At 36.1% G+C, this 14,464-nt stretch overlaps 1 pseudogene; it reads left to right on the top strand.

The window, feature by feature from the left end:
* Positions 1-276: 276 nt before the first annotated feature.
* On the top strand, positions 277-1,203 carry LOC140507546 (olfactory receptor 56B4-like; annotated as a pseudogene).
* The last annotated feature ends 13,261 nt before the right edge of the window (positions 1,204-14,464 follow it).

Genomic DNA, 14,464 nt, shown 5'->3' with positions numbered 1-14,464 from the left:
AGGAGGTACAGCTACTTCAGTTGGCAGTTGCCACTATTAAGTCTTTAAAATCTTATTGCACATTTCCAGTTAGACAGTAGAGAAATCCCATTGCTGTCTTGTTGTGTATTTTAGACTTTAAGTTCTAAGAGACAGAGCATTTATCTTCACAATCCTCTGTGTATATCATTAAACACTGTACTGTACGTAGATCGACACCTGATAAATTCTACTCAAAGGAGGTGAGGGTCATTATGGAGAACAGTAATTTTGGGGAATTTTTCCGCTCAGGTAAGAATGAGTGCATCTATCCAACAATCCAACATCTCCTACTTCCAAGTTACTGAATTCATACTTTTTTGGTTCCCAGGCATCCATAGCAGTAGAACTGGCACTCCTTTCCCCTGACATTTCTCTACCTTTTAGCACCAGGTGTTAATCTTCCATCTTGCTAACCATGTGACAAGAGACTTCTCTCCATCAACCTTTGTATGAGTCCCTGGGCATCCTCTCTGTTATGGACACGGGCCTAGCTACCACAATCATGCCCAAGACCCTGTCCATCCTTCTGCTTTGATGCCAAGGCCATCAATCTCTCAGTGCTTTGTTCAGATGTTTGCCATCCACTGCTTTGTAGGCATGGAGTCAGGCATCTTCATCTGCATGGCTATTGACAGACATAGCTATTTGCTATCCTCTAAGCTACCCTTCCATTGTCGGTCACCTTTGTCTTAAGAGCCTCTCATTTGTAGTGCTCAGGAATGTCCTATTGGCCTTGCCAGGGTCAGTATTGGCTGCTCAGTGGAATTATCGCTTCAAAAATGATATTGAACACTAGTTTTGCTCCAACTTGGTGGTCATCAGTTTGGACTGTGACAACAAGGGACCCATCCACAGTACCACCTGGTTCTATCCTGGATGACAGTGAGCCTCTTTTCAATATTCCCCGATCCTTCACTCTGTGCTGAGGTTGCATTCTGCAGAAGCTGCATCCAAAGACTTGAGAATATGTAGCTCCCACCTCATCCTCATCCTCTTTTTCTACATAGTTATTGTCATGCTTTCTGTAACTCACCTGGAAGAGAGAAAATTTCCCCTAATCCCTGTGCTCCGCATTGTGTTCCATGATACCATCTCCCCCCTGCCCTAAACCCTATGATGTATTCACTCAGGATCCATCACCTTAAGGTGGGCTTCAATCAAATGCTGGGAATGGGCGCCTGAGCAAACAAATCTGAATGAATGAAATCCATAGAGCACTCCGAGGGGCTGGGAAGGATTACAATGTATCTGAGTGAGAATATAGGGCTCACTCAGCTGTTATTTTGGTGATGATGATGATGATAATGACAATGATGAATCCTTTACTGATAACCATCACAGTCCATTCCCACCCTTGGATTTCATGAAATCCCCCACTAAAGAGCTACTGAGTATGCTGAAGTTTCCCTCTCTCTAGAGCTTTCCACATCCTGTGCACACAAGTTCATTTTACCATTATATAATCCCAAAGATTATTTAGCTATGTTGTCATATGACTATCATGTGAAGTGAAACAAATTAGAGATGAACACCTAAATTTTATCGCCACTATCATGAGGATATCTCATGCAGTATCCAAATATAATCTTGAATCTTCATGAGGTTCTCTAGATACAGCTGTCTACAGCAGATGTGCTAATTTCCCCAGAATCTTATAAGAACTTCTTAATGAGATCCACAGTCTCTCAAAAAATTACCTCTGGTGGTGGTGGTGCTGGTGCTGGTGGTAGTGGTGGTGGTGGTGGTGGTGGTGATGAAGGTCATGTTGGTGAAGATGAACACATTTCATGCTCCCATTAAGAAACAAGTTCTTCCATCAAAAGAACTTTGTGATTTAGGCAGTACAGATACTCTTTAACATTTTATAGAAAAGGAAATGATACCCATATCAATGAAATGCTTGGTTCTCAGTTACAAAGTAATAAAAAGGGATAGTTGGAATTCAACCCCATTTATTCTTATTCCAAGCCACATTCACTTTCCCTGTAAGAAAAAAAAAAACATTAAACTTTTAAATTTGGTTTAATTAGAATCTTTTATTTTGCTTTGTATGATCACTTGCAACCTTGGTTGTGTTAAGAATTCCATCTATTTAAAGAAATGTAATGCAATATTTTTGTGTTGTGAGAAAAAAATGAATAAGATGAATTGTGACATGCTCAAGAATATGTGCATAAATTGATCAAATGTGAAGAAAGAACTGGGAAAGCAACATGTACAATGAGTACAAAAATGTAAATAAAATGATGATAAGAAATCACAAATGAATACTATATAATTATGACCAAACTTGACTCCAAGAAAAAGATTCTCTGCAGAGGTAGAGAACTTTGTGCGTGGAATGATAAATATAATGAAAGTTTGGTTGATATATTTGTTATTATTGTTCAACTCTTTTTCTTTTCTGTTTTTTCCCCTTTGTTATAATGGATAGTTCTCTAGTAAAGAAAGATGGAGAGACACATAACAATACATAGGCTATTTAAACAAAAAATAAATCAATAAATATATAAGAAAAGGTGAAAAAATAAAAGTTGCTAGAGTTTCTGTAGCATTTTTACAGTCTGCAAAGAACTTCATAAATATTTTCTCATTTTACCATCACAACAATCCTGCAAGATAGGTGCTATAATCTTCATTTCACATATGAGGAAACTGAGACAATATTTGAATTCACTTCTAGATTCGAGTTCCATGCTTGATATGTAAGAAGAACCCTAAGCTATAGTTATGAAAGGTGTCTCCCTTCACTTTTCTCTATTTTTTGAAATGGCACAACCTTTTCAAGTGAGGTTACATGGCAACTCTGAGTATATATGTAATTACATGTATGTGTTTATCTAGTACCAAATGGCTTTGCACTTCATACTGTTACTTAAAATTGCTAGTAATGTCTCTCCCTCTCTCTTTATTTTTATTTCTTCCTGTTACTTTAAGAAATAGATATTTTCCACTTCAACTGAATTTTGTTAATTTTTCTTCTATTTGTATCACAGTTAATTGATAGATATAGCAGTAAACTGCCATTAACTTAAATGACAAAACTGATTATATTATGTTGGCATAGTTCAACCATGAGCAGAAACCATCTTTAACTTTGTTTACCTTCCATTACTTTTATAAAAATGCTTTTGTAGATTGATTTCTATGCAATATATACTCGTACAAATATACAATTTGTATTTGTAGTATAAATCTTACACATATTTAGTGAAGTTAGCTCCAAGATATTTTTACGCATTTTGTAGTTCTTTGGAAGGCAATTTCTATTGGTTTCTTCCTTATAAATTTAACCAATTGTGTGGATTTATTTTAAATCCTGCTACTTTATTCCATCTATCAATTGTGTCAATGAGTGCTTATAGTGTTTATCCAGGGTTTTCTAAGTAACAAGCTGCTCTCCTCCATCTAACCACTATGTGTTCTTGAGTGCTTCTGTTTCATTTGTCTTTGTTCTTCCCTGCTCTCAGGTGAATGAGTACACTGAAATGGACTTTTCTAGGAAGCTACTTTATGAGTTTGGTAGATCTTGATGTGCAATCCAGAGATCCCTTCAGAGATCCCATTGGTGACTGCAATTGATATCACAGTCCATCAGAATGTTAGTGGCCAATGACAGAAAGTATGTGAAGAAGGATGTAGAAAGACAGTCACCCAAGGCACTTTGGAACTTGAGAGGTGGTGATTCTTTTATGATAGAAAGAGGTGGACTCTAGAAAGCTACTCATCTGTGGAGATTGTGATATTTAAAAAGTTTGGAAGACATCATTGCTGGGTAATTTGTCATTTTATTAGTAATGCCAGGATTTTAATTTTAAAAAATTGACATTCTCAAATGCCACAAACAATTATGGAAGTGGGCTCAGAGTTTATACACCCTTCAAAAAGGGGTGTTCTTCAGGGTGATAATCAACTCTGATTGTTAGCTCACTCCAGCGAGGAGCTGAGAGTGACATCATGCCACTCTTGCACAGAAAGTCTATCCTGTTATCCAGAGCACACCCAGTTTTGAGCAATCTAGACAAAGATCTTTTTTTACCCTAGTTGGACTGAGTGAAATTCACATTAGAATAGGGATTTCTTGTCAAGTTGGGTGCAGTCTGACCAAGACTGAGAAGTTAATTCAATGTCCTTCAAAAGACTGAAATTTGAAATGAGGAATAAAAAGTGGGGAACACCAGATCTCCCCAAATCATTGGTTAATGGTAATCATTTCTTTCAAATTTAAGAAAGATTTGTACCTAAGGGAATTTCATAAAGGCTATACAAAGAGAGGAAAGAACTCATAGGGCTAGTAATAAGGAGATTCACCTTGACCATGCATGTTATTTTCATATGCCTCATTATTATTATTATACTTTAAGTTAGAGCTCTCTTTTTCCCAGGGACTTTGTGTGAACAAGGAGAGTGTACCAAGCTTGGAGAGAATGCTTTGTAGCTATTTTACTTACATGTTTTCAGTAAATGCTTTCTGTAAAAGCAAGAGAGGTTGACTGATTGATTGATAATGCATAATACCCTGCTGAAGGCTCACGACATCAGGAATAGAAATCCCAGATCCACAGGGTTATGCATAGAACAATGAGGGGAAAAACTGAGGAATTCATACTATGAGTGTGGGTGCTGTGGAAATGAGCCCAGGGAGAAGAGTGGTGCTGTAGTCATAGTTTCTGGTAAAGAATGCCATACTGTTATGGTTGATTGTCCTGGGACTGTGATTTCTTTCTTTCTCATGTGCTTGCTAATTTGTTATTTATTGCCATAATTGGGATATTTGACTTGGATGTTTCTTGATGAATATGGCATTTATATTGGTGTACCATAGGTTTTCTAGAATTATATTTTGCTATTTGTTTCTAATATTTCTGGGGAAGATTATGGTATGGTTTCCTAGAAGATACAGTTCCCATTTTTATGGGAGACATGGGACATTGATGTCTTTTCTCATCTGATCTTCAAGCAAGCATGGAGCATGAGAACACCAGGAGCACAAGGCTGATGAGCAAATATGTAGTTATTGTTTATCTGCCAAAATTAGTTTGTGTAGAATCCTTTGTTTTTTTCCTTTTTTCTGTCATTGCTATTAGTGTTCTATTTGGAAGCAATCTTTTCCTGATAATCTTATTGATGAACAGAAAAAATGTAGGGTAAATTACCATATATTTAAATAATTCAGAACAAGTAGAGTGATGGCTTCACAAATATCCATCACTCATTCTATGTCACTTTCAAAGGAAGTTTCTAGTTGTGTATCCCTGGGAATAATGCTTCATAATGTTCTGCTTAACATTCTTATCAGACTTGGATGAAGACACAGGTCATATCCTTTTCAAATTCACACATGTTCCATTTTGAGGAGATTCACTTAACTCATTAGTGATGGAGTTGAAATACAAAAATATCAGGATAAGCTAAGGCATTGGACTAAATATAACAAGATAAATTTAATAGAAATAAACATAAACACTTCATTTAGGCTTAAAAATCTTTACAATTTAATGATGGGAGAATAACATATATATATATATACACAATTGAATAGACATACACAAATATGTGTGCATACAAATAAAATATACCTGAATTTATCTAGGACAAGGATTTGGGGGAGTTTTAGTGTAATGGAAGCTTAATTTGATTCAAAAGTGTAATTCAGCAACCAAACAAAGTCAATGTGATAATAGGCTACATTAAGAAAGTCTTAGTTTTTAGGACAATTTTATAATTATTCTGACCTCTTTGCTCTTCTTGGAAAACACATGGAATGTTGAATTCAACTCTGAATGCCACCATTGTTTGCTGTACGTGTGTGTATGTGTGTCTGTGGGTGTGTGTCTGTGTCTGTGTATGTGTGTGTGTGTGTGTGTGTGTCTATGTGTGTGTGTGTGTGTGTGTGTGTGTGTGTGTGTGTAATGAAAGAGACTAAGTGGGGATATGCTAGCTTTCTTCAAATATTTTTACTGAGCTGGCACATGGAAGAAGGATTAGATGTTTTCTTCTCAATCCAAGAGGGCAAAACTAGAAGTAATGGACTAAAATTTCAAAGTCTGATTTGGCATGATTGAAGGGAATATATTGCAAAATCAGAACTATAGCAGTGTGGAATAGTTCAGGAAATAGGATGTGCCTTTGTGCCAGGCCTTTAGCAGAAGCACTGCTAAATGTATAATACTGGTATACACTGTAGAGGGTATTCTTTCATGTTGAGCAAGTGACCTCTCCAATTCCTTCCAACTCTGAAATCCTGTTACTCTACTGCTACTCCTATTTTTCATCATCTTCTTCTTCTTCTTCTTCTTCTTCTTCTTCTTCTTCTTCTTCTTCTTCTTCTTCTTCTTCTTCTGCTTCCCTTTCCTTCTGGCTAGGTCATTATTAATGATAGCTATCATTTATATAATGATGCAAAGTTTGCAAAATGCACTACACATTAACTCAACTGATCCTCACATCAACCTAATGTGATGGGTTTAGTTATTATCCCCATTTTACAGATGAGAAAGCTGAGACCAGAGGTTAAATGAGTTGCCCATGTTAAGTCTCAGATATAAAGTCTCAGAGCAGTTTTTTATCTCATCTTCGTGGTTCCAAGTCCCATCTTCTATCCATTGCTTTTTCTAGTAACCTTCTACTACTACCATCACTCCTGCACTTCCCACAAAATTTCTCTCAGATTTGAAGAGAATGATACCATAGTTCTTCATTTTTGATTCCGTATTTTTATCAGGAAATATTGTTCCAACAGACTAGCAGGGCTTAGAGTTATACAAAACGAACAACTTAAAAAATTGCAAATGATTAGTTTAAGAAAAGTTATGAGATGACTATAGTGGCTTATCTTCAAGAATGTAAAATTCTATCAAAACCATAACTCTCTGTATTTTCTCTGATGTTGGTTTTGCTGGTGTAGAAAAATAAGTGCTATATTCCTTATGGTCTAGCCAGAGTATTTTAAGGCAATACTGAAAAGGATATGTGAAGCATATAAGACTTCACAGCTTTCTGAGGGACTGATGAATTTGAGAGCATACTAATTTCTGAAATGTCTGGGTTTTTTTAATCCATCATATCATCATTAGAAATAATCTTTTAATCAGTACTTTGAGACCATGAAAGGACATTATTAACCAGTCTCATCCATTTTAACAGAGGATTTTTTTTTTCTGCAAAGGAACCTGAAACCTCCACTGTCCTGAAATGTCCCTATGGGACAGAATGGAGGGACCTTTTAAAATCAAAGATAAGAAGACCCTAGAGGCAAGACTTCGGATGGAGGAGAAATAGTTTACTTCAATGAAGAGCACAAAGAAGTTGTACCAGACTGAATCTAAACTCCACATCTCTGCATACCCAGAAGTTTCAGGTCTTTACAACAATCCTAATACAAAAGGATTGTTGAGTTTGGCTATAGAACTACATGTTATGGAAAGGAGTCAGAAAAAAACGCATGCAGTTGAATGTCCCAGAAATGTCTCTTTTGAAGAGCCCCACTTGAATTCTGGATTGGGAAAAAGAGGTAAAGAAAAAGAGGGAGAGGAAGAAGAGATTGAGAGCTTGGAAGGGAAGGGAGATGAGGGAGACATGAGAGGCAAGGAGAGGAGAGACAAACAAAGAAATAATCAGACAGCAGACAGGGAGACTGATGGATGTGGAGAGAGAAAGACAGATCCAAAGAAAGACTGAGGCAGAGAGACAGACAGAGAGGCAGAGAGACAGAGAGAGGTTGAATCCTGTCTATATCTGAGTCAGGGGGTGACTTTCATATAATATGTCTATTTCTCTATTCTCTCCTAGCAATAAACTACAATTAAATTTCTGGAAATGGCTAATACTTGGGGAAAAGATCCACCTAATGCAACATAAATCCCAGTTCTTTTCAGGCTTTCCCAGCACCAGACAAGGAACTGGTTCAGTCAGCATTGCAAGCTAAAAATAGATTTAAACTTTTGCATTCTACTTCCAGAGTGATTTTAAGTAGGGGTGTACAATCACAGTGAGGTCAGAACATAGGCAGAAGTTATGGAGGAGGGACACATGAAACATTTAAAGTTTGAAAATGAAAGATGATGAGTTGTGTTTTTTCCCCCAATGTTTGGTTTTACATCTGATAGTGTAGGCTTGTTCCTGTCTGAAGTGCTGAATTCATGATCAAAACGACAAAGTTTTTTTATTTTTTTTTTTAAGAGTACTTACCCTGTGGAAAAGTCACTGAATTAGGCTAAGACAAAAAAAATCCAAAATAACCGTTCTACTGTATTAGCTTTTAAATGTCATATTCTGGAACAAAGTTGAACATATGATTCAAAACAATTTATGGACTCAAATCCCAAACTTCAAACGTTAAATAAAAGCAAAGATAGATATTGGTGTATATGGGTACATTATGTGTGAATGCATTATGTACACATAGATAGATATGTGTGCATATATCCAGGGTAGAGCTACCTAGCAGCTTCCATTGAGAGTCTCCACTAAATGGAGGGAAATATAATCTTAAAGAAAAAAAATTAATTTTCTGTAATTTGAAGTAAGCCACATATGCATTGTCCAAATCAGCAGTTATGCTACATTAATCCTGGGTAAAGGCAAAGAATTTAGATGGTGGTAGTGGAATATTCAGGCCCTGATTCAGAATAAAACATAGAACAGTGAGAAAAACTCAATATTTTGTAAATATTTTCTTATAAACTCTCCCTCCCCTGATTTACCCCCATTGTAGTGTGTCTGTGCCCGTTGTCCCTTCTGTTGCTCAGATAAACAAGATGAGTCTGTAAAAACCTCTTGATACTTGTTGGCATTTTAAAAAGAAAACTAATACAAGCTATGCTGTATTTCAAGGCCATGCAAAATGGTTTGCATTCATTGCACCCAAACGATGGTTTGTACCCAGTATTTACACATTGAGGTATTTGCTAACTCTGAAGAAATCCTCTACCAAAACTTTTAGAAAAAGTCAGTTTAATCATTCACGATGACATTATACCAGTAATTATGCTAGTCTCTCCGATTTCACAATTGGACAATGAATGAACCCTAGAATGGAGCAGGGAAAGGAGGGAAGGCTGAATTAGTGTTGACAAATTGCAAAGAGTTTTTAAAAAGTTAGCTTCTCCTCAAAAGAACATAATTTTTATGTATTTAAACCATTTTATCAATGAATGTTTCTTCATATCCTAGTCATTTCCCAGTAGTCTCTACACTGCAGCCTCTTTTGTGACAAAGAAAAACATTTAAGCAGAACCATGCAAGAAAGAGACCACATATAATAATACCTATAACGTTCTGTCTTACTTGTCCCCCCTCTACTAGAATTTCTCCACCTCTTTAACATGATTTAGGACATAAGTGAGCAATAAACCTTATATTAATGATCCAGGCCTTACCACTAGAGATAAAGGGAATGCTAGAGATTAGTGAGAATGATGGCATCATTCAAAACACCTGCTATCACAGACTTCTTCCCTGGAGTTCCTGAAGGAATGAAACCCTCAAAGTTCTATCAGTACAGGGATATTCTCCATCCAGAGAAGCCTAATGTTGATAGTACATAGGAAGTGAGGATGGGTACTCTCTGTCCACCTACTTAGATCACCATACCATCTTCTTCCCTTGATTTCTGCTAGTGAAAGTATGTATGTGTACGTGTGTGTGTGTGTATATGTGTGTGTGTGTGTTCCCCACTATGCCACTGGACTGGATTGTTCATTCTTACCCCTATAATTTCCCCTGTAAGGCTAACAAACTCTTGTAGTGGTCAGCCTTTCTAGGTTTCTCTCCTTACTTGTGGAATCCAAAGCCACTGACAAGGTTAGCCAGACTAATTCATGATGAGAATAGGATTCCCCAAGAATGGGCTCGTGGAATACCCATAGTCAATGTGGATGGATCTGTGAGCACTCACTGGTTAAGACTAGAGCCATCTGGGATGAGTCGGGAGACTTTGGCAGGCTCTTGATTGGTTCTGCTGTTGTTTGTATCAAGAAGGGAACTCTTGTCCTTTTGTGTAAAAAAAGAATATCTGGGGTCAGTGGGGAACCTATTGCTTCTGTTGAAAGTCATCTTTGCCTTAGCCTCTCACTTAGGCTTTGGACCTAAAACTAGGCCATGGCATGCTCCATCTGCTGTCCCAGTAAGGGAGATGCCTCCACTAGAAGGAGAAGTGGGACTAGAAAAACGTAGATGTGACTCTCCCAAGGGAAGAAGAATCAAATAGACAAATGATAAAGGGGAGAGAGGGAGACTCAGCCCTGGAGAAAGGGGTTGTGAGGCATGCTTTGTTTTCTTTTTTCCAGGACTGTTATTGGTTTTTTACCATCACTTTAAATTCAACTTCCTTTTAGTGATCTGTTCATTTATGTCATTTAAGTCATCATGTATGTCATTTTCTTGATCTTTTTTTATTTTATAAAACTTCATACCAATATGTCCACTCTTTATAAATTTCTCATGTACACCCATTTTTACTGCATGATAACATGCCATAGTTCAGCCATTCTCTAATCAATAAGAACCAAATTTTATTTCCAATTCTTTGCTGCAGACTATTACTATATATAATATGTGTTTATACACACACAACATGTATACAACAATCCCTCAAGATGTGCATTTTATATGCATATATCCATATGTAACATTTTAGATACATACATATATAGGGATAAATAGATCCATATGTATAAGGCTATAGATACATAAATGTATATATAAAGGAATGTATATGAATATATTTGTGTGTACATATATGTGAACATATATGTATGTGTATCTATGTCCTTTTATACTTTACACATTTTTGGAGTATATTCCCAGCTTTTGAATTTCTAGTGTAAAGGATATGGACAATTGAATCTGTTTCGTGTAAATCAGAATTAAAATTATGAGTTTACCTACATCAAAGTTCTAGCAACAATGCAGCACTATCTCTACCTTCCCATTGTTTCTGTAGAACGATTTTAAATCTATCTTTGCTGATTTGAATAGCGTATTAGTGTTATTTCAATCTACATTTCTCTCATTTTTTATTAAGTTTCAATGTATTTTCTTATGATTAATTATGGTTTACAAATCTAGTTTTAAAACTACTATTGTCCTTTCAGCATATATGTGTGTGTATGAAAAATAAAATATTTCTAATAATAATATTCTCTAAAACTTTAAGTTACAAAGAAGAGGCCATTCTCCATCAAATGAGTGAGTTTTTTTATTAAATATATTTTATTTTTCTCAAATTACACGTTAAAAACAATTTTAACACTTCTCAAAAAAAGTTTTGCATTCCAAATTGTCTCCCTCTCCTCACTCTTGCTTTAGATGGTAAGCAATCAGATATAGGTTGTACATATGCAATCATGTAATTGGTCATTTTGAACAAGAACATCGAGTAAAAGAAAAAGGATGAAAGAAAGTGAAAAACAGCATGTTATAGCTTGTATTCAAATACTATCAGTTCTTCCTCTGGAGTTAGATAGTATGCTTCCTCATTAGTTCTTCAGGATTTTCTTGGATCATCGTATTGCTAAGAAAACTTGTCATTCAGACTTCTTCATTGTATAATGCTGTAATTAATATGTACTACATTTTCTTTTTTCTTTTCACTTTGCATCAATTCATGGAAGTCTTTTCAGGTATTTTTAATCATCCTTTCTTATAGTATAATAATATTCCATCACCATCATATACCACACCTTGTTTGACCATTCCCCACTTGATGGGAATCCTTTCAATTTTGAATTCTTAGCCGCCACAAAATGAGCTCACACACATACACATACATATACATCTATGTATGTGTGTATCTATTTATATATCACCAATAGGTCCTTTTGCTTTTTTTATGTCTTTGAGATATAATGATATGATATAGGTCTATGATATAGACCTAGAACTGTTATTGCTCGATCCAAGGGTAGGCATAGGTTTTTAGCCCTTTGGATTTCCACGGTGCTATCCAGAATGGTTGGTTCAGTTCACAGCTTCAATAATAGTACATTAGTGTGCTAATTTTCCCACATCATCTCCAATATCCATCATTTCCCTTCTTTGTCATATTAATCAATCTAATAGGTGTGAGATGGTACCTCAGAGTTGTTTTAACTTGCATTTCTGTTGAGTGAGCTTCTTGCATGAGAAGGTCCTTATGTCAATGAAATCAGAGGTCCATTCCTATCACTGTTCTTCCAGGGATATGCGTGATTGAGTCATAGAATTCCAGAGTCTCTGAGAAATTAAAATTAAAGGTTACCCACAGATCAGTGGAGAGGAATATTTTGGCTAGGCTGCAATCCATTAACAATGAAAAAAAAAGTGTTTAGAATCTTTGATGATATGGTCATCATCAGAAAAGTGTGTAACCAGAAAAAAAATGAATTAGTAGCATGATATGAGTCATGGAAAAAGTATGGACAGACAGGTCATTTGCTTACCTAGTATCTGTACAGCATCAGGATAACTAGAAGAAGGCCTCTAGCACATTGTGTGGATACCCTGTGGAGGATTTATGGACAAGAGTTTTACAGGATGGACTCTTGTAGACTGATTTTGTTCTGCATTATTGAAGGAGATACATTAATGATGTAACAGATAAACTGAAGTATTGAAGTTTAATATCCTTTGGGATGTATGTAGTGTAAATGGACATAGGTGGATACCATTACATGCTTGGATTATGATATACAAAGGGGGCATAGTTCAAAGAGAAACAATTTGAGCTGACTAAATAAAAAGACAAACTCAAAGATCAGGAAAGTGTTTTTTGTGGTACGAGTACCAGTTGTCATTTAAGCTTTAAGAATGTGAGTCAAGAAAAGGTCCATCTCCATATTCTCTTGTTTTTTATAAACTTTTGGATTAATTGGCATGTTACAACCAATTGAAGTTTGTATTTCTTACTGATCTATATTATGTTTGCAGTGTAGGGCAGGGGAGATGGACAATAGCATATGGAATATATATTTCTAACTGAATAAGTTTGTTACAGAATCCTTCATACTAAATTCTTCTTATATCAGTTTTTATGCTTAATGTTTTCTTGTATTGTCTCCTTCCCACTCCACAGGCATTCCTACTCATATATGGAAACTGTAGGGGGCTCCAAAATTTAGCATTCATATATAGCATATGTGGGGAATTTTTCTTCTCACATACTGAAATTACTTTGTGGGGGAGGAATCTAGAACCTAACATTCAATTTTACCAGCCAGTTGCACATGTGAAATATAAGCTTATGAGCTGTTGTAATCCATACATGCCCCATTCCTCAAACATGCACTTGAAAAGCAAGCCCACACATTCTAAGATACGCAGACATTGTATATTTGATCACATTTAATCACTCACTGTGACTTTTCTCCCTTGTTCTCATTCTCATATTATAATTCCAAGCCCCAGGTGACTAGGTGGGCAATAAACAGAGCACTGTCCTAGAGTCAGGAGGACTGGAGTTCAAATCCAGCCTCAAACATTTACTAGCTATTTGACCTTGGGCATATCACACAACTGTGATTACCTCCAAAATAAAATCTAATCCCATTCTTTGCAAATACTCAGTGACTGCTCCATGTCATAACTTTTTGCATCAAGGTACTTGTCCTCTAGCTATAACTATTCCACTGATCAAATATATCATGAGAGTATCCTGATAAGAATATGCTGGAGCCAGCTCTAACAAATTTTTCAGTGTGAGCTTTTACATGTCAGAAATTAGCAATTGAGACAATTCAGACCTTAGTTTATTATTTTCTTGATTGTCTAGCCTAAAAAAAGTAATAATGAAGATTAAACTTAAAATTCTATTAACATAAAGGATTTAGCAAAACAAAATAAAATTTGTTTCATCTTCTTTTTCCCTGCTGCATAAAAGCTCACATTGGATTAGAATTTTCTCCTTCTTTCTCTTCACACATATAGAGGACTCTGATTCCCTGAAAGCTATCCACAACCTTCCCCAAATCCAAGCAGAGGTATTATTGGTAATTGTGCTTTAGGAGAAATTAAAGTTGATGTGGGAGAGGTTCCAAAACATTTCAAGTATCTTACTGGGGAGACCAAAACTCATGAGGTGGAGGGGGAGCATGGTAGGATTGCAGGTAGAGAAAGTTTTCTGAAGTGGAGCTGCCATTTAGGGTGAACTCAAACCATTTAATTGTTTCTGGTTTTAATTAATTAATTGTGCCAATCAGTTTGTAAGCTCAAACTGTTTCTAGACTAATAGAGTGCCCTCTACATTTTGACATTGGGAGGCAAACCACCATTGCCATTGCCTAGTTATGGATCTTTTCTCGTGCCAGTATATTATACTCACACAAATTCATTGGAATTTCATAACTTTTCAGTAGAACTAATGATAAAATGAACTTACTGACCATGATAACATTTCCTATTTACCATTCCCTTTCTAGAAAGCCACCACACCTGCAAACTGTAGGCTTATTATCGTATTACCAAA

Source organism: Notamacropus eugenii, chromosome 5, assembly GCF_028372415.1.
Source record: "Notamacropus eugenii isolate mMacEug1 chromosome 5, mMacEug1.pri_v2, whole genome shotgun sequence".
In the NCBI taxonomy this organism is placed as follows: Eukaryota; Metazoa; Chordata; class Mammalia; order Diprotodontia; family Macropodidae; genus Notamacropus; species Notamacropus eugenii.
The sequence above is the reverse complement of the archived record's forward strand: the minus strand, read 5'-3'. Positions and strand labels throughout refer to the sequence as shown.